Genomic DNA, 20415 nt, shown 5'->3' on the forward strand with positions numbered 1-20415 from the left:
TGGCAGAACATGCAGAGTTGGAATCAAAGTTTTACAGTGTTCTGGTGATCCCACCAAAAAGTACAGTCAAAAATACTATTTGTATTCCTTTTATTATAACCAAAGGGACACAAAACTATACTGGTTATTCCTGGTATTCAGTGACATTTCTAGTCCCTAGTAAAGATCACAGTTTTATTTCCTTATAGTGCGGAACAATTTTTTTTAAAAGCTGTTTTAGTCATAATACCATTTAAACTTAAGCATATTGAAGTTGATAATGGTTTGTCTATATCTCATTTTCATGAATAGCCTACAATACTTACTATTATTGATTATTTTTTTCTAGTTGAAGTAAAAAAAAAAACACTAATAATTCAGAGTCAATTAAAATGTATAGAAAAAGTAAACTTTGGAAGTCTTTCAGACTTTCACATTTTTGGTCCCCCATTTAATACATTTTGTTTCATAAGTTTGTAAATGTATTTGCCTGAGCTTGATCAAACGTTTTACTTCTCACTATCATTAGGCTACACAAAAAGTTATTTTAAAAACCTACATTTTGTGATATCCATAAGGCACCAAAATGAACCATATTTTAAAGGGAGGTTTCTTAATGGAGTTAGCATCTGCTGTTTGACTCTTACATGTTTAAAACCACATTGTTAAGCAGCAGTTTGACTGAGGTAGTGTAAATCCACTGCCATGTGTATTAGATTGTCATTATGAGGAAATTATAAACATTTACTCAACCTCTCATTCATTTGTAATTATATTCAGAGTGTTAAATCAATCTCATTCCTTTCTAGCCCCATACTTTGCATGCATCCAAATTACACCCAGGTTTAATGTATTATTAAATAGAGCCATCAAGTGCAGTTCAGATGAATTACTTTGTCAAATGAGCATGGAGGGCTTGTCCATTCATAATCAAACGAGAGAGGTAGTGTAGTTGTCTGCTTTTATAGTGGAATCATTTTAAGCTCTTCATCAATTTTTCATTTCCAGGAATGATTGTAGCAACCAAGTGTGTATAAATTGCTATAATATATTATCAGGATGTTTTATGTAATGAATGCAAAGTTTCCTGGCAGTGTGAACCATATTTTAAAGGAATTAGAGTTCAAAGAGTTGATTAAAAAAGATTACTTCAGTAACCAATTAACATATTGTGATGATCTTGTAAAAAAAAATGTAGGTGAGTTTGTTTGATCTGTGCATATTTATTCCCCAATTCATATTATAATTTCTCCCCAAACTGTGCATATTATTCTCCCCAAGATTTTTTGATAGATTAAGCAATAAACTGGAAACAACAGTTTGTATTAATAATAGGTTTTTTTTTACAAGATCATCACAATATGTTAATTGTTGACTGAAGTCATCTTTTTTTTTAATCAACTCTTTGAACTTTCATTCTGACGGCACCCACTGCTTATGATTAATTGCTGAACAAGTGATGTAATGCTAAATTACTGCACATTCCTTTAAATGTTATTACTGTTTATGTTTTATAGATTCAGATTCAGGCATTTTAAGTGTGCCTTCAGTGTCTTATGCTGGACACTGTAACTTCATTCTCCCTAATCACTGAATGGGTGAATGAATAAAATAAATTAATTTTCAAAAAATATTCACAGAACACATTGAATAATATATGTAGAGTACCAGTAGATCTGGCATAGTCTGTATGTCATGTTTCCCACAAAGTAAAATCAATGAATAATGAAACCTCAGTAGAATTTCTTCAGATCGGACAATGCCTTGCAGTAAATGTAAGGAGGAAGAATGTCCTATTCCTTTGTGGAAGAGAAGTAAATTCATAATTTATTATTGCTTGAATAGATGAAGAGGAAACTAGGCAGAAACAACTGCTACATGTGGACATTTGTGTGCTTATGCACAGAGATGCTTTCACTGCAGTGAAAAACATTAACCTGGTCTTTACAGTAGTCATCATCTTATTGAATGTATTGCAAATTTTTTCAACTTAACCACTATTAAAGCATATTCCTTTCTCAAAAATAAGTAATACTGAAGCAAACTACAAAATTAATCTTACAGAAATACAACTAAAAATAGAAGAAGAAAAATCCTTGCATTTACTACAGAGCACAGTTTTCATATAGAAAAGAAGTGATGCAGAAAGGAATGGGAGCTTAATATTTTGCATTTAGGTAACACATTTGTTTTTCAGTCACGGTGGGGATTTTGCATACATTTACACTGTACTTATACGGATCTAAAAAAAAGTCTGTATTTTCTAACCCACATCCCTATACATATGATCATATACATATATATGATTTTGTTTTTCAGTGGAACAGATTTAAAGAAATTTAGCAATACATTATTTGCTCACCAGAAGATCCTCTGCAGTGAATGGGTGCCATCAGAATGAGAAACCAAACAGCTGATAAAAACATAACAATAATCAAGTAATCCATATGACTCCAGTCCATCAATTAATGTCTTGTGAAGCAAAAAAAAAAAAAAAAAAACTGCTTTGTTAGTAGGAAATGATACTATAATTAAGACATTTGAACATTTACCCTTTACTGTCGGCTTTTCAGCAACGTTGTTGGTTGAACTGTTTTCTTTAATCGAGTTTTTATCTTATCACGTGTTGTTTCCGGCTAAAATACAAGTCCATACTCCATAGTAACGCTTCCTCCAGTAAAAAAAAAAAGTCTGTCCCCTGCTGTCCTCTCACATCAAAATCCACCGACATATTTGTTAACTCTTTTCATTAGTAAACAGTGATTGATCTGTTCATATTTCTCTCCTGATTCACACGAGACGACTCAGAGAAAGCAATATTATGAATAGAATGAAGTATAATTACTAACATATTTGTTGTGGCTTTAGATGTCTTTTATCACATATGGACTACTTTTTGATGCTTATTTTGTACCTTGACAGCCCCTGGTAGCTATTTGGTTTTGTGGAACGAAAAATTCTTCAAAACATATTTTGTGTAGCCTACTACAGAATGAAAAAGTCCAAATAGATCTGGAACCACGGCTGAATGAACGACGACAGAATTGTCATTTACAGACGGATCTGTAACAGAATCATTTCCATTGTTAGAAAAGATGGAATATTGTAGCAAATATCTAACTCCATCATTTAAGAGTTCAATCATAAGAAGGGAACCACCGTAAGTGTTACCAATGAAATAAAACTTGTAACAATTCTAAGGGTTGTTTGATGTCATGAATCAAGCGCCACAGCAGCACCCCTCAGTCTGACACCATGACAACCGCAGCGCGCGAACGCTGGAATCTCTGCAGCTGCCGCGAAGCCCAGTATGAAGACAAGATGCCGCCATGCGAACGCGAGACACACTTGTTCCTTTGAAATATTCCTCGCTCCGCACTTTTGGAAAAAGACGTCGAAGATTCGCAAAACCACCTGTATCTAGCCTCCGTTGGCAATGTTACACGGGCTTTCTGTTAGCTAAACCTTAATATTTCTGTGGCGTAAGAACTGCGCTGGGTTGAATACACTGAAGTAAGCCGCGCGCATAGGAGCTATGAAATGCGCATTGGAGTCAGGAATGCTCCTCGTGGCGTTTACGCGTGAAGAACCCACTGGGGCGTTTGTGCTGTGCGTGTTAATGCATGTGTGGGATAGTGAGCAAGGAAAATAGAGGAAAAGAAAAGAAGCTTGAATTTGCCGTACGCGTTCCACAGGCTCTCCATGGGGATTATGAGGATCTCGTGAGTACGCCAATGATAATTCGTATTCCAGACTCCTCAGCCACATAAGAAGACCACGGAACACCCTCCTCAGAGACCACCTTGTTTGATAACGAGGAGCGATTAAATATCCACATAGTAAAGCGCATCAGGTAAGCGACGCCACACGGGGATTCGTTACATTCGCATTGAAGTTCTAACATGTCTTTTGTCGAGCATCATTTGATGTGTCGCAAAAGTGAAAGCGCTCAAGCGCATTCGTACCTACATCTGCAGGTGTAAGTGCGTGCGTTTGGTCAACAAAAATGGACAAATCACGCATCTAGTCATTGAAACCTGGTCTGTAATGTCAATGATGCTTTTTTTATGCAGATTTGAATGAACTGGAGAAGCTTCATTAGATTTGACAGGCAGTGAGACCAAGGATTCATAGGATAAGAGTTACTACAGCATTGATGTTCTGTTTACTTAAAAGGTCTTCTAAGACTGAGAACTTAAATATTTTGTTGTAATGGTGTATTGGGGGGTTTCATCCTAAATGATCCTGATTGCTGCATGGATGCTTAATGCTGCAGTGTTAGTTTGAGTTCAGCTTAGAGATCACACCTATCGCTTTTTGATGACTATACCAACACAGATGATTTTTGATGTTTACAGTGTCCAATAACCAATATGCAGAACAGATTTATATTGTTATATTTTTGCTTCTTTTATACAATAATTAACAATCTTAATACAACTACAAAATAAAATAAAATTCTGAATAATGTTATATTATTGTTTATGATGATTTATTCAAAGTTCATCATTTGCTAATAGAGATCTAATAAATTGAAAAGAGTGAATATCAGGACAAATATCGGTCAAACTAATAATAATAAGTTGCTGTAATTCTAAATATCATTTTTGGCTGCTTCTTCGTAGTGATCAATCAAATGGCATCATTTGCTAATAGAGATCTAATAAGTTGAAAAGAGTGAATATCAGGACAAATATCAGTCAAACTAATCATTAGTCTGTCTCTATTCAAAATGGCAAATTATAATGGTTATGTAAAAGTAAAATTACATGCATTAATGCATGTAAGACTTGCTAAGCAAGCACTGCTGGCTACAGGATCATTATTGATACACGCTGCTCTCTGAGGGCTGGAGATTGTGATCAAAGATTTATACACTCATTCCAGGCACTGTTACTGTATGTGTGGAAACAGAGGTTAGGTAGTAGACTGGGATTGTCCCAACAGATTGCCCAGCGCCTCAAGCTGAGGGAAAAGAAAAAACTGGTGTGAGCAACACTATTAAGTCTGAACAGTAAATTACCGTAAGTGTTTTTAATTCAGTTTCTTAATGATTTAGGGGACCTTAGTAATATTTCAAAGGCAATTGTCACCAACGATGCAAATGATAGTTGTTGTAACATTTATGTTCTGGTTAGTTAATTGAGTCTAACATCATTAGCCTGTATTGTAATGCATGCATCTTGTGTCTTTGTGTTTCATCATTTTAAACAAGTCCTAATGCTGCAGTGTAGGTTTGAGATCAACTTTTTAGAATGTAATGGTGTTGTTGACATCTATCATTCTTTTTGGCATGAGTCAAAGAAATAGCTCATCCAAGAAAGAACATTTACCTATGCTCAGCCCATCAAAGATGTACTGTTGATGAGTTTGTTTTCTTCACCAGAACAGATTTAGAGAAATTTAGCATTACATAACTTGCTCACCAATGAATCCTCTGCACTGAAGGGGTGCCGTCGGAATGAGAGTTCAAACATCTGAAGTTAACATCTTCTGAAGCAAAAGGCTCTCATTCTAACTTTAAACTGACACTTCTGTCCAAAATAAAAGTCCATAATCCATAATAACTCTTCTCCAGTGACAAAGTCCATCCCATGTTGTTGTCCTCTCACATCAAAATCCATATATATATCAGAACGTTTTTAACTTGTAAACTGTTTTCACTGAAGAAAGCAATATTACCAACATAGGACTTGTATTTTAGTGTTTTAGCGAGTTAAAAACATAAATACAGAGATGAAATTATAAATATTTTTTTTATTAAATTAAATTAAATTATTAATAATATAGAATAATACAATTATGAATAGAAAAAGTAAGTAAAGACAAAGATTGTAAATGATGAAATCTATAATGTAAGGCTGTTCTGAGAACCAGAGCTGGAATGGATACTATGAGTCAGTGCTGTGGTATATTTTATTACCATTTTATACTGCATTGTGTCTTTAAACAAACATTAGATGTGTACAGATACCTTAAGACTTAAGGCTACAGGATAATAAAGGATATCTGCCCATCTCTGGGGGCTGAGGAGTGTGATCCCAGTTTATACACTCGTTCCAGGTGCTGTGTTGAGTGGAAACAAAAGGGAGGCAGTAGACAGAGTTTCTCCCAAATGGACTGTCCATGCTCATTGCCTCAAGAGAGCTCAGAGGGAAAAAATAAATTGATGTGAGCAACACTATTAGAAGGTGTCAGAAAAAAAATCTTTACTGTATTATGTTTAGTTTGTTGGTCTACAAGAGATATATTGAATTTGTAAGCCAGGGTTCATTTGAACTAATGTTTTTGGGGGAAAATGTAACCATGTCCCAAGTTTTTCATCTCCGGGGTTGTAATGAAATTGCACAGGACCCATTAGGGTCCAACCTTTCAAGCCCTTGATTATAAGTGAATGACCTAGCCTCTCAAATAAGATTACACCGCTTAATGGTGCATTACATAAGACAAACAGATTTGGGACTTAGGCAAATACAGGTGTGTATTCACTGGCCCATACACGGATCTCCAAAAACAGTGAATTGTCATGCTATTCTCAGAATAATAATACAATTCTTATTGTATAGTGCAGCTAGAGTAGTGTTAGTGATTTTAAGGATGGTAAAGCTTTTGATAAAAAGTCTTTGAAGTATAAAGAAAAACAAAGTGTATAGACTCTGTTCCATGTTTGATTTTCTCTCTGTTACCCAGTTTCTGTCCCTTGCGTATTCATTTATTTTGTCCCAGGTGTCTCCTATGTTGTTTCACTAGTGCCAGGTGTTCCTCGTCCTCCCCTCATCAAGTCCTGTATAAACGAGTTCCCTGTTCTAAGTTTCTTGGTTGGCTGTTGTAAATGTCTTCTTGAGATCCTGTGGTTACCTATCGTGATTATATTAAAATTCCGTAGAATAAATCTCCAGCGCCTCCTGCATCTCCTTGCTCCTCGGTCCAGTGTAGCATGACAGAACAGCTGACCAATACAGAATTAAGCGGTGCCTTTTTCCCCATCTATTTTTTCTTCAAATTTTTTCCCAAGTGTTTAGTTTTCCCTGTTCTTTCCTCCGTTGAAATTGAGGAATGAGTGATGTTCATCACCATAACTCAGGCGAGCTCTGACCAAGTCAGTTATGTGAGGGCGTTTGTGCCTCTAACCCTCGCCAGCTCCGTTTGAGGGGGAAACCCTCGCAATGCTTTTCCAGATCGGGATGACATTCCATCATCCCACGGAGCTCCCAGACACCACCAACCTCGAATGGAAGGAGACCATCATCTGGAGAGTCTCCGATCCCAATCCGGAACCCCTCCGCCGTCCGCGGCTCACCCAAGCTGAGCGCCCTCAAGTGCCCACCCCTCCAGAGCTCACTCCAGTGTCGGCTCCAGCCCCAGAGCTCACTCCAGTGTTGGCCCAGACCACACCTTTTTCCCCCAATCCAGAAACTAGGGGTGTGGAGAAGGGTGTCGGGCCAGGCCCCAGAATTCGCTCCAGTTTTGGCCCAACTCCAGAGCATATCCCAGGTTGGGCTCCTGTTCCTGAGTCAAGCCCAGGATGGACTCCTGATCCATTATGTCAGACTCTATTCCCTGTTTTCTGTTTGTTTTTCTGTTACCCAGTTTCTATCACCCTTGTATGCAGTTATTTTGTCCCAGGTGTTTCCTATGTTGTTTCATTAGTACCAGGTGTTCCTCGTCCTCCCCTCATCAAGTCCTGTATATATGGGTTGTGTTCCCTGTTCTAAGTTTCTTGGACCGCTGTTGTAAATGTCTTCTTGAGATCCTGTGTTTCCCCGTCGTGATTATATTAAAGTTCCATGTTGAAGAAATCTCCAGCTTCTCCTTGCTCCTAGATCCCATGTAGCATTACAAGACCTCTTATCCTGGATTCCTTTTTTCCTGGATTTTTTTTTACCTTGGTATCATTCAGGACAAGATGATGATGGAATAGGCTAATTGGTAACAAGTAATGCATAGCTTCTTCAAAATGTAAAGTGATTAAGACAGCTAAAAACTTTGAGAAAGGAAATAGAAGGAAAGAGACAAATATGGACAAAGGGAGAGGGTCAGATTTACTGTGTGAGAAGATGATAAATCTAAGAGAATTTCAGGGTGTCTGGTGGCTTATGCTGTATTGCTTTAGGTGACAGAATTTTTGAGACCAGCAGGAGTCACCTCTACCAAGACTAAGACTCATACAAGTTGCTTACGCAGTTTACATCAAATCAGAGCCTATTACTAAAACTGTAAGTACTCTTTAGCAAGAATAATGTGCCATTATTGGAAATGCTGAATACAACTATGCTTTGGATGCTTTGGATGAATTGTTGGGTGTGATTTGTCAAATTTATTTCTAAAGTTCAAATTGATTGGTCAGTGTGTCTTCAAAATGGATCCTTTTAAATGCCTCATGCATCTTACTTGTTTGGGAAAACATACTTTGGTACTTTATTTACATTTATATAATGGCAGTGTAAGTATTTATTAGTTTATTTACTGTTTGTTAATGTTAAATTACTGACCTATCCGATCTTAAGTGTTTCCACAAGCAAGACTACACATTTTAACAAATAATCACATTTTGTTGCTGTGCAGCACGAAATGAAGATGGACACAGTTTTTGTTTTATCCAGCTGTTATTTGTATTTAGAATAACTTAAAACAGTGAAAAATATAACACCTCACATAGCAATTTTTTTCTTGCCCAACTCTGGTCCACACAAACCCTTTCCCTTGGCCCACATAATGTAAAGAATGATGGCCCTGGACCGGAGAGGCCCAAATCTGGATTAAAGACAAGTGCACACAAGCCATAACTGGCCTGAGTCTCAACCAATTAATAGACCTTAAGTGGCCCTACACTGGGCCTGAATAGGTTTTAGCATTGGTACCAATTCTCAGTCTTAAGTAAACCAGAATCCCCAAAACTGAGCCACACCTAAGCCTTATATATCCCAGATGTAATACAAAATATTATTTTTTTATATTATTGCATTGTGAATTATTTTACATTTGTGAAAGGCTTTTGTAATGTAAACACAAACTATACCAAAAAAGTACATTTAACTTAATAGAAAATTCAGTTTTTTAATTCACAAAAAAAAATTGCTACTTTTTAAAGAATCTATCTCATGCAGTATGTAGTTTTATGCAATATGTAACTATTTTTATATTTGGAGAGATGCTGAAATGTACAATATTTACAAGGTACCCTAAACATTTATACAGTCTATAAGAGAAATGCAAACAGACAGACAAGTGTAAAGTTAATTTATTTATTGCAGACCTGTCCAAAAGCAGAACCACAACAGTCCAAATGACGTTATGTTGTAGTCACAGTCCTCTCAGATAGCCGTGGAATATAATAGTTTAGGGTGAGGAGCAGGACATAATTTAAGTTGTTAAACGCTGAAAATACTATCCCGATCCACTTCATGAAGGCATGTATTTCTACGATACAAACATCATTGGAAACTCGGCATGTCACAATCCATGACAAAACATGAGCATTTGAAATCACTACCACAAAACATGTAGTAAAATTTCTTGTAATGTCAAATTTAGCAATTGCTACTATTGCTACAGAGGAAGGAGATAAATTTCAATGAATGTTTTGAATTTAGATCCGTTTCTCACACAAAGTATCACATGGATACCAAAATTTGAATACAATTAAAATACTTTTATGATCGTTTTACTGAATGGTTGTGCATAACAGCATATTAATAAAATTATATGCCCCATGGTAAACCAGATAAGTAAAATATTAGATGACAACTTTCTGGAAGAGTGCAGCACAAAAAAAAAAAAAAAAAAAAAAGATTATCCTGACAAGTTCTTCAGTCCCTGCTGCAGAGAAACACCACCATAACAGGATTTTAAAGCCTCCATGCTTTACTGTATGGATGCTGTTACTTGGATGGTGAGCTGTATTGGATTTCTGCCAGAAATATTGTTTGGCGTTGAGGCCAAATAATTCAATTTTAGTTTCATCTGCCTCAGAATCATCAAGGTGCATTTTGGCAAAGCTCAGTCATGACTGCATGCATGACTGACTGCATACAAGCCACATTTGTGGAAAATTTGTGATGACAATGACCACACTTTTTCATAAATTCCTGCAACTTCTTCAGAGTTGTTGTAGCTTCTCGGTCGCCTCTCTGACCAGTTTATTCCTGGCTCTTTATCCAGTTTGTAGCGACGTCCCAATCCAGGGAGGGTCTGTGTTGCACCAAATACCTTCCACTTATTAATAATAGACTTCACTGTTCTTCTGATAAACTTTACTTTTTAAAATAATGAAAGAAACACTGAGAAATTCTCTAGTTCTCATGTCTCTAGGATTAAACGGCATGTCAGCCCTCAAATCAGGTACTGTATAACATCAATTAGGAGACATACATTTATTCCAAGGTCAAATTAGGCTTTACTCTTCATTCAACAATGATAAGTGGTTATTTATGTTCTTTTTGTTGTTTTTTTGATGCCAGGCACAAAGTCGTGCTTCCAACCATTGTGCAGTAAGAATAATATCAAAAAACCTAATGCTCCTGCTTACTGTGTCATTGTGTGCTCCAGATCCACAATCAATATGAAAATGTATCGAAAAAGTACTTGCAATGAAATTTGAACAGTAATATTTCATAAAAATGTTTGTGTGTGTGTGCTATATTTTTTAATGCTTATTATCATGCTAATGTCTTAATTGTGTCAGTATTGAGTCCAGTCTCCCATGCATTTAATGTGAGACAAGCTATCGGTGTGGCATGGATTTGCCTGAGAGCGTTCCAAATCAGTTATGTTTGAGCTCCCATGCTGTTTAGGATGCTGCATTGGAAGCTCGCTAGGTTGTGGAACAGAGCTTCAGACACACAAAACAGAAACTATGATCCCTTCTCACATTAATGACACATTTTCACATTTTTTAGACATGACAAAAGCATGGATTGGAAGTATGGCCCTAAGTTCACGGAGAGGAGAGTAACTCAACGTGCCTGGCATATTAAACTCTCACACCGATGCTTTACATCCCTGCCACAGCATCTCCATATGTCACGGCAAACAGCTCTCAACCCTGAAAATGACTCACAAGATGAACTCACTCATGGCTTATTCTTTCCCGTAATTATCACCGCTGCTGAATTAAAGAGCCTTTCCACAGACCAGCGAGTTTGTTGACGTGGATAAATGATAGAAGATTGTGTTTGCGTGTGTGTGCATGTTACAAACGCAAGGGAGGCTATGGGTTGTTAATTATCTATTAAACTAAAAGGTTAAACTGGAGATAGGCTGTTGGGAATACATTTAGGTATGACAGAGATTAATACGAAAAAAAATATCTGTTGTACAGAAGCACACGGCTATGACTGAATTTAGAGCAGGATTGCTTTGCAGGATGCTTTGGATTTTGTTAATGCAGCCGACTAATGGAAAAAAAAAACATGGCATAGAAAGTTAAGTATGGTACAGTATATGTATAATTTATTCTCATCACATAATAGTCAATAATAAGTGCTTCTAATGAGAGAAAACAACACATTTCAAAATGTCCAGGTGTTTCTGCCAGGAAAATATCTAGAAAAGAAAATCTTTGATCATATTTGAGCATGTGATGCTAAGCAGCTAGTTTTTTTCTTCCCTTTCCTGCCTGTCAGAAAAGCATGGGAGAAGCAGATCTAGGCTTTTCATGTCTACATGTGAAGCATGCTGGGAAGAACATCCATAGTCCTTTTAGTCTTTGCATTCCTCACACTAAACCAGGCGAAGATGTTTCGTAAGTTTGTTTTGGATCATGTGAGATTAGCTTTTCATACACCCTTATAGGTTTTGCTCCTGGCTTTCTGACACAAGGGTGGACTACAATGATGGGTTTACTAAAAGGAAAAGATATAATGGTGAGGGAAGTAGTTGCTTTGTATTGTTAGAGAATCTGACAGGAGGAAGCATTTCCTTCCTGTTAAATTTTCATTATATATCTGCCTGTCAGTATTTGTTAGGGTTTGCCGAATGAGTAATGGCAAAATGACAGAGGTTTCCTCTATACATGTTAACTGTGGGGAACAAATAATTGACCATGATGCTGAGTTGCGATAGCAGAAAAACAACAGAAGTTAGTAGGGATGGGCGATATCTTATAGCTTGCAATATACAGGTAAAAATTCTCCCCACGATAAGAATTAGTCTTCCTGCAATAATAACAATATTTTTTTCGTTTCATTTTTTCGTATTCACCATCTTTTCCTATCAAAATGCATGCTACAGATGCGAAAATGCAGAAAATCATTTAATCTGAAAATGTTACTGTAGTCGCAATGTTATAATGAGTCACATTTATATATATATATATATATATATATATATAAAACACTGATAAAAGCATATATACCCCCACTTTATTGGTATTTAAAGTGACCCATTATGCCTTTTTGACTATTACCTTTCAAGCAGTGTGTCATATAGCTGTATGTGAACATAAACTATCTGCAAAGTTGTGAAGCCGATAGTGCACGATAGATAAAGTTATTATCTGTCAAAAAAATAAAAGAAGAGTGGGCTCGCAATCGCCGAAACGAGTCATTGGGAATTTGAATCTTACACTGTTACATCTCTACGTCACAAAATAATACATTTGCATAATGTCCGCCCACGTTTTAGGTCGGGAACTTGCCTGCCCACAAAAACACAGTAAAATGTCTATGTCTTAGGTCTTCAACCCTGCTCCTGGGGACCCACTGTCCTGCAAAGTTTACTTCCAACCTGTTTCAGCACACCTGGCCTGTGACTTTACAAGTGATCCTGACCTTGATTATCTGGTTCAGGTGTGTTTGATTAGGGTTGGAGCTGATCTCTGCAGGACAATGGGTCCCCAGGAGCTGGGTTGAAGACCCATGGTCTATGTGATTAATCCCGTTTCCAAAAGAAGCTGTATCCTACCCTGTGAGAGTAAATTTGTTAATTACCACAAACTTGTCAACACTTGACACTTACCACTGAGAAGCATCCTGCTCCAGTCATGCTTGTGAATCAGTCTCTTGTCAATCAACCACTTCAACCATTTCATGAACAGACTCCAGCTCGAGTTGGTAAGCTACGATCCATACAATCTATTCTATGTATTGGCAAGTCTCTAGGGCTGTCATTCTGTCAGAGAAGGGTCTGGCTGCAGACTTGCACTTGCACTATCAGACTTGCATTCTCAGACTTGCACTCCCAGACACTTGTGCTTCCGCTAGCGACGTCACTTGCAGTCTTTATTATTATTATTATTATTATTATTATTTCTATTTATTGATAACTTTTTGTTTGAATCTTTCAACATTTTACAACAGTAGCCATGTGGTGAAGACAAGAAAAAAGAAACTATATTACAATGTCACTTGCAATCGCTACTTGCACTCCCAGACACTTGTGCTTCTGCTAGCAATGTCACTTGCAGTCTTTATTTTTTTATTTGTTTCTATTTATTCATACGTTTTTGTTTTGAATCTCTCAACATTTTACAACAGTAGCCAGGTGGGGAAGACAAGAAAAAATAAACTAAATTACAATGTAAATTTGCAATCGCTACTTGCACTCTCCGCTACCTGTGACGTCACTTGCAATCAACACAAATCGTGCATGTTGCCAATGGAGACAAGAAGCTGTGGTGGTGATTAAACGATTAAAACTAAATTAGTTGGCCAACTACTATACACAAAGTTTTTCGTTAAGCGTTTTCCTCCTGTAGAAAAAAACTAACACTTAATATGGTATAATGTATTAGGATACGTTAAGTTCAATTAAAAGACCAAATTCGATATATAGTTATTGTTTAATGTACAACAAGGCAAGCAGATGGATATGAACACAATGCAAACACTTAATGTGGCCTAATAACAGACTAAGATGATAAAGACAATTCAGTAGGCATAGCCTATATGTCTTGTTGTTGACTCAAAGTATATACAGACCAGCAAATATGAACGTGCATTATGAAACGCATTAAGTGATTTCAGAAGGATCAGCTCCGTGCATGCAAGCAGACCAGTTCATAACGCAGTGCGTTAAATTGTACATTAAACGTTTTCCTCCTATAGAAAATCATTATAAATAAAACACATAATGTGTTTAATGGACAAAGACAGTGATATAAACGAGTTGTAGACAGTTTATTCTATATGGAAAAATGCTTAACGCGAAAATTTGCACGTTGCGTTTATTCACCACCACAGCTTCTTGTCTCCATTAGCAACAAGCACGATTTTTGTCGATTGCAAGTGTCGCAGGTAGCAGGGAGTGAAAGTAGCGATTGCAAGTGACACTGTAATTTAGTTTATTTTTTTCTTGTCTTCGCCACCTGGCTACTGTTATAAAATGTTGTGAAATTCAAACAAAACGTAAAAAAAAAAATCAATAAAATTAAAAAAATTAATCAATAAATTTAAAAAAATTAAGACTGCAAGTGCGATAGACCAATTCAGAGCTGTAGAGAGATCTCTCTACAGCTCTGGACCAATCACAAAGGACTGCGCCATCTGAGCAATCATAGTAGTGGGGGGTCATGGAAAGGTTCGATTCTTTAATCTTTTTCGCACGAGTCATTTATGAATCATTTAGAAATAAGGTAAAATTGTATCTGTTGTATGAGAAAACTATCATGATTTTTGACTTTGGATGCATGTAAACGTGTTTTAGGAGACTCATAAATCAATATTAGCAACCTTAAAAATGGCATAATGGGGCACTTTAAATAGTACATGTTTATGTTGAACTTTATTCTTGAACAGATGGCTCTGTTTTAAGCAGTATATAAAAGTGTTTCTATTGCTCATTAAAATGTTTCTGAAATGTCTGTGTATTCGAGAAATATTGAATGTTATTCACTTAATCTGTGATAGAGTATGCAAACACAGTGAGTGTCACTACCGGAAGCAAAAAGTGTCCAACTTGATGTCTCCGCTTTCAATTCAGTTTTAGAAGGGTGAGCACTTATATACTTTCGTCATCATACAGAACCTCAACTTGTGCAGAGATTGGGAGCAAACTCTATAAATAAGAAATATGAAGTCAAGAATATTCTCTATGGGCTGAATAAAGCAAACCAGAGAAGTTTGGATGGATGTGATTGTAATGGAGGTAAGATGATTACAGTGACATAGTCATATATTATTAGATGTGTGTTATTGTTAATGTACAAATATACAGACCGTGTATGTGTGCTCTCTGATAGCTTTTTGCAAAAGCACATTTTAGTATGCTTGAATGTCTTGCAAGTGTTTTATAATGGACACTCGCTGAAGAAGCATGCTATCATAGGAGTTTGCTTTGGTCAGTGGTGTTTATAAACATATGGGCATGAACAGAGGAACTGTTCACTGGTGATGTCAAGCTGCCTACAGATCGCCATATTCAACAAATTCAGAATGTATTTACTTTTTTAAATTTGTGTTTTGCTTTGTTTAATATTTCTGAATGGATCGGTATATACAGTTAGGTTAAGGCGACTGTTATAGTGGTCTGTTGGCAGAAAATGCTCTTAAAACAAATGTAAAAATAAAAAAAATTAACTAACTGTATACATAAATTGTGAATTATGAAAATTAAAAAAAAAATCTTATAATTTATCTTGAAAAAATATAATTTTGTTGGAATCATCTTCTACGGAGCCCCACACATGACGTGCTTTACTAATTCGTTCCCTCAATGTACTAAAACGTGCACATGATTACTATTGAATTCCCTCGATTTATAAATTGTGCGCACAATTTACTAATTTGTTCCCTCGATTTGCTAAATTGTGCACATGATTTAGCAAATCGAGTGAACGCAATAGTAAATCGAGGGAACGAAATAGTAATCATGTGCACATTTTAGTAAATTGAGGGAACAAAATAGTAAATCGTGCGCACAATTTATTTTTTCTTGCATGTCGATTATCTTAATTTAAAATGTCTGAAGTCTTACTTGTCACAGGTGCACTACTGATTGGAGACAAGGAGCACATCAATCCATAGAAGTTTAATGAATACAGGGAACAAGGAAAACTCACATAGGATATGTAGACTTAACAATACCAGATGCTAGACTGAACACAGGGAAGTCTATTTATACAGGACTGGGTGATGGAGACTAGACAAACCTGGGATCAATGGAAACACATAGGAAACACCTGGGATTAAATCAATGACGCGGGAGAAAGGAACTGGGTCACAGAGCAAAACATGCACAAAACATGGAACAGAGTCTTAACATTTCTACTTCTCATTTTGTTATAATGTGATAAATCATACCGGGATGTATGGTAAAATTTTTGGATGTGGTGCCCTACCTAGAATTTTTTCTCCAGCTATATGTGCTAATATCCCTGCTTTCTGTAATTCAATGAATTTGTCCTTAAGACACAACTGTGCTGTGTAAGGCCATTTTTTAATTAATTAACTCATCTCAAAGGACCAGACAAGCTCAAAAGAGTTCTTACAAATGTCTGTGTTTGATTCTCCTAAAAGATCCATACTCTCTGTCTGATCCGGTCTGGAAAATAATCGTCGATGTGTTGATTTAATCAGTGTGCCCATTCTGACCTCGTCAGCCGATTTTCATTTATCGTACAAGTTAAAGTTATTTCCCCTCAGAGCACAATGTGTTTCTTTTGTGACTCTTGTTTTTCTTTACTGCGGTTAAAAACAGGGAAAACAAAAAGCTATATGAGCAGTGGGGTTCAAAAAGCCAGAGACTATTAGTAAAAATGTAGCTATTTTGCATGTTTCAAATTAGAAGTAATATTATCAACATCATTTTTTTTTTTTTTTTAACTGTTTCAGGTAATATAGTTTATTGTTGCAGTAAATCAGTAATTTTGATAGATGCTATGGAAGGAAGTATCACTGAGTTCAGGCACTCCGGAATGGCTCTCAGTGCAACCAGAGAAGCGCTCTCCACTTCAGATGGATCACTGGGGATTGTCCTGCACACTTAGTTTACGTCTAATTTATCAGCTAATGTTGGCCCGGTTTATACTCTAATGATATTCCTCAGAGATAAGCTGCCCTTAGAGGACCTAGAACCATAGATTAATTACACAATTAAACCATCTGTGATTAGACTACAGAGATAAATACTTGGTTAGAGTGGTGTTTTGTAGAAGAGTCACTGGGGCTGTCAAACGCATGCCTTCCCTTTATCTTCTCCTCAGGATTAGAAACAGGGTAAAGTTTATAGGAAGGGTCATTGATTGTTAGAAATCATTATACTGTACAGCAACCACATGGAAGTAAATGAAGTCAAAAGTAAGAGTTTCTTTCCTTGCTGGTCAATAGGTAGGATATAGAACATACAGTGTCCTACAAAAAGTATTTGCAGACTTCAGGCTCAAGAACAATAACTATAATGGTAACTAATTTAGCATCCACACCAATGCATGGTAATAATAAGTGTGCTCTGCAGTTTTGTTGTGTGCTGATTTAAATACACAGCCAATCAGAATCCACTCTACTTTAGAGGGCTTGTCAATGTTTTTATCATTTAGCAGCTGGAAAAATAATGTTTCCAATCATTTAGCCTGATTAAACTCTGCCCCTCCACAATCGCAAATTTAAGCCATTATGACTTTAAGCTGCAAAACGTCTTGGTTACATACGTAAGAGGATGGAGGGAATGGAGACGTTATGTTGAAAGACATATGGGGTCTCACTTGGGAGGCCATTTCAAGGGATTTCAACCTTCGGAGAAAGATTGCTTCAAATCTTCCCTAATTGTTCTTACAGCTTGGCAAGACGATGGGGGAGCAACCCTTAGGAAAAGGTCACTACGGAGACCACATCCTACCCGTAGGGAGGTGACATGTGGAGATACTGATATGGTCTGACCCAGGGGGCAGTACTACTTATGGAATGGGTCTCTGAGGCAGGACCTACCTTTCAGTAGGGATGGCTCAGGTGTGTCTTTGTATCATAAATATTAAGTTATGATACTTTAAAGAAATATAAAACAAACATAATTAAATGATAACGCAATGTATTGTTCATAAATAAGACCCACATTAAACATATAGTTAATGTCATCATAAACCTTTGTTACCGACCAAAATCACCATGGGACTTGATAAAAGATATAAAACATGGTAAAAGAGGGTATATTATTTTTTTTTTATTGGAAGTTGAAAGCATTAACAAAGCCTATTTATTTTATATTAAAACACGCAAGGGGAGGTGTACACATTTGTGAATGACAAACGTCTCAACTCTTTATCAATCAGCTTTCATCTGAGTCCTGCAGGAGCAGATTCCATGTAGGAATTCTCTGTAGGAAAGCATGTAAAACTCACTTCTTAGTTCTAACAATCACAACAACCTTTGCTTTTTTTTTTTTTTTTTTAGAGAAGAATCAGCATCATTCTAACACAATGGTTTCGTCTTTTCCTAAAAGCAACCATGATCCATTTTGAAAACATCACTGATCCTGGAAAGGTTCATATGTACCATGTGCCTATCCAGTATCTAAAAATTAGCATTAAGGAGCAGAGAGCTGTGTGGGTGTACCAGCTGCAGTGGGGGCAAGTGCACTGATGTGTATACCAGCATAGGATTAACATGGTGGGGATATTTAGAGAGGCTGAGAAAAAGAACTCGGATTGAGTGAAAAAGTTGATATGTATTGTATAGGTAAAATCACTTTCTTGATGTAAAATTGTGATGTAACAGAAATAGGTAGAGATCTTTTTTTCCATATTGTGAATATATGTAATGTGTACACCCAAGTGAATTAAAAATAAATGGAGGGGTCTTGGTTTAATCCATTGGTGGTTGATTGAAAGTTGGCAGATCTGAATGTGACCTTGAGGTCAAATGTAAAGGTATGTTTACAGTGGCAGGTTTAATTAGGTTAAAACAAATTCTGATGCAATTACTTTGCTATGCGGTTCAACTAAATATGTAAACGTTGCCATCTGAACCTTGAGGGGAAAATATTCAAACATTTGTCTATGATGCATTTTTGCTCATGCGTAATGCACAACATTAAAGCCCTGTTTAATTATGATAGAAGAGATAACTAAACATTCAAACATCTGCTTACACTTTAGGCCTGCGGCTGCTTTGTTAAGCTAATTTTATTTTGGCTTCTAAGAATTATAGCTGCATTTCTTCTACCACAACCTCTTTCCCTTCATAGCGGTCTGCAATCGTTCTTCCCTAAAAGCCAAACAAAAAGTCAGAATCAGCATGAACGGTAATCGTTGTAAAATGGCGTCTTTACTGATGCTACATTTTGGGACATGTTTTATAATAAAAGGTTGTTCCCAAGGCTGAAATGTGTGCGGACAAGCAAATTAAAATTAGCTTTGAGTGTGCATTCAAACGATCAAATACACACAAAATATGTCCAACTGGCCGGCTTGGAGAGTTTTCACCTAAACATAGTTTATGTCTTAAGTGGGCGAGAATAGTTGGGAAAAAATCTGATGTGTGTCATTATATTGTCTTAAAGTTACAGACTGGCACTGGGGACACACATATATATATATATATAAATAAAACAAAAAGTACCAATAACAATACTGTTAAAGTACCGAATCGATAAGCAGTATTGGTAAAAGTAGTAATACCATTAAAACCTACTTTAAACAAACTAAAAAACAGAACATCCAAATCGGTCAGTTTTGAAAAAATTATATGAATGCATATCTAGATTTAAGTGGACTAAATGACTGAGATTCTTTTTAATATATACATCATCTGAAAGCTAAATAAATATGCATTCCATTGACATATGGTTTGTTAGGATCTGACAATATTTGCCCGAGATACAGCTATTTGAAAATCTGGAATTTGAGGGTGTAAAAAATCCAAATACTGAGAAAATTGCCTTTAAAGTTGTCCAAATGCAGTTCTTAGCAGTGCATATTATTAATCAAAAAATAATATTTAGTATATTTACGGTGGGATAATTTACTAGATATTTTCATGGAACATGATCTTCACTCAATATCATAATGCTTTTTGGCATTAAAGAAAAAAACTTTAATTTTGACCCACATTGTTTTTTTGTCTATTGTCTATTGCTAAAAACATACCCCAGCGACTTAAGACTTGTTTTGTGTTCCAGGGTAACATATGTATTCCCAGGAGTTGTCTAACATTTCACCAGGAGTTATGACATTTTGACAAAACGTTAAAGCTCAAAAGACATGCATGGATAGGTCGTTCACAATAAAATCTATAAGAATCATTTAGAAAATAAATAGGTTGAATTAGCTGAAAGAATGAAGTCATAGGGTATTACTTTACACATTACAGATAAAATCAAATCTATGTAACGAGTGGATTAGGGGATCTGCATCTATTAGACACCGGTTAGACCCCATAATTTAAAATTCAACACAAAGTGTGAATTGGGTGCTAATGAGTCTGAATGTGATGATGTGTGTGTGTGTGTGTGTGTGTTCGTGTGGTGTCAGTTGAAGCGAGACCATATGGAAGACGCCACCTGGTG

General features: G+C 36.4%; 1 protein-coding gene across 1 annotated transcript in view; it reads left to right on the top strand.

The window, feature by feature from the left end:
• The first annotated feature begins 3416 nt into the window (after positions 1–3416).
• LOC127979120 (short transient receptor potential channel 5-like) overlaps positions 3417–20415 on the top strand; it is a 76556-nt gene continuing 59557 nt past the window's right edge. The window contains exon 1 of the mRNA XM_052584338.1: positions 3417–3832. The gene's annotated coding sequence lies outside the window, so the exon portion shown is untranslated. The remainder of the gene's footprint in view (positions 3833–20415) is intronic.

Source organism: Carassius gibelio, chromosome A1 (genome assembly GCF_023724105.1).
Source record: "Carassius gibelio isolate Cgi1373 ecotype wild population from Czech Republic chromosome A1, carGib1.2-hapl.c, whole genome shotgun sequence".
Taxonomy (NCBI): domain Eukaryota; kingdom Metazoa; phylum Chordata; class Actinopteri; order Cypriniformes; family Cyprinidae; genus Carassius; species Carassius gibelio.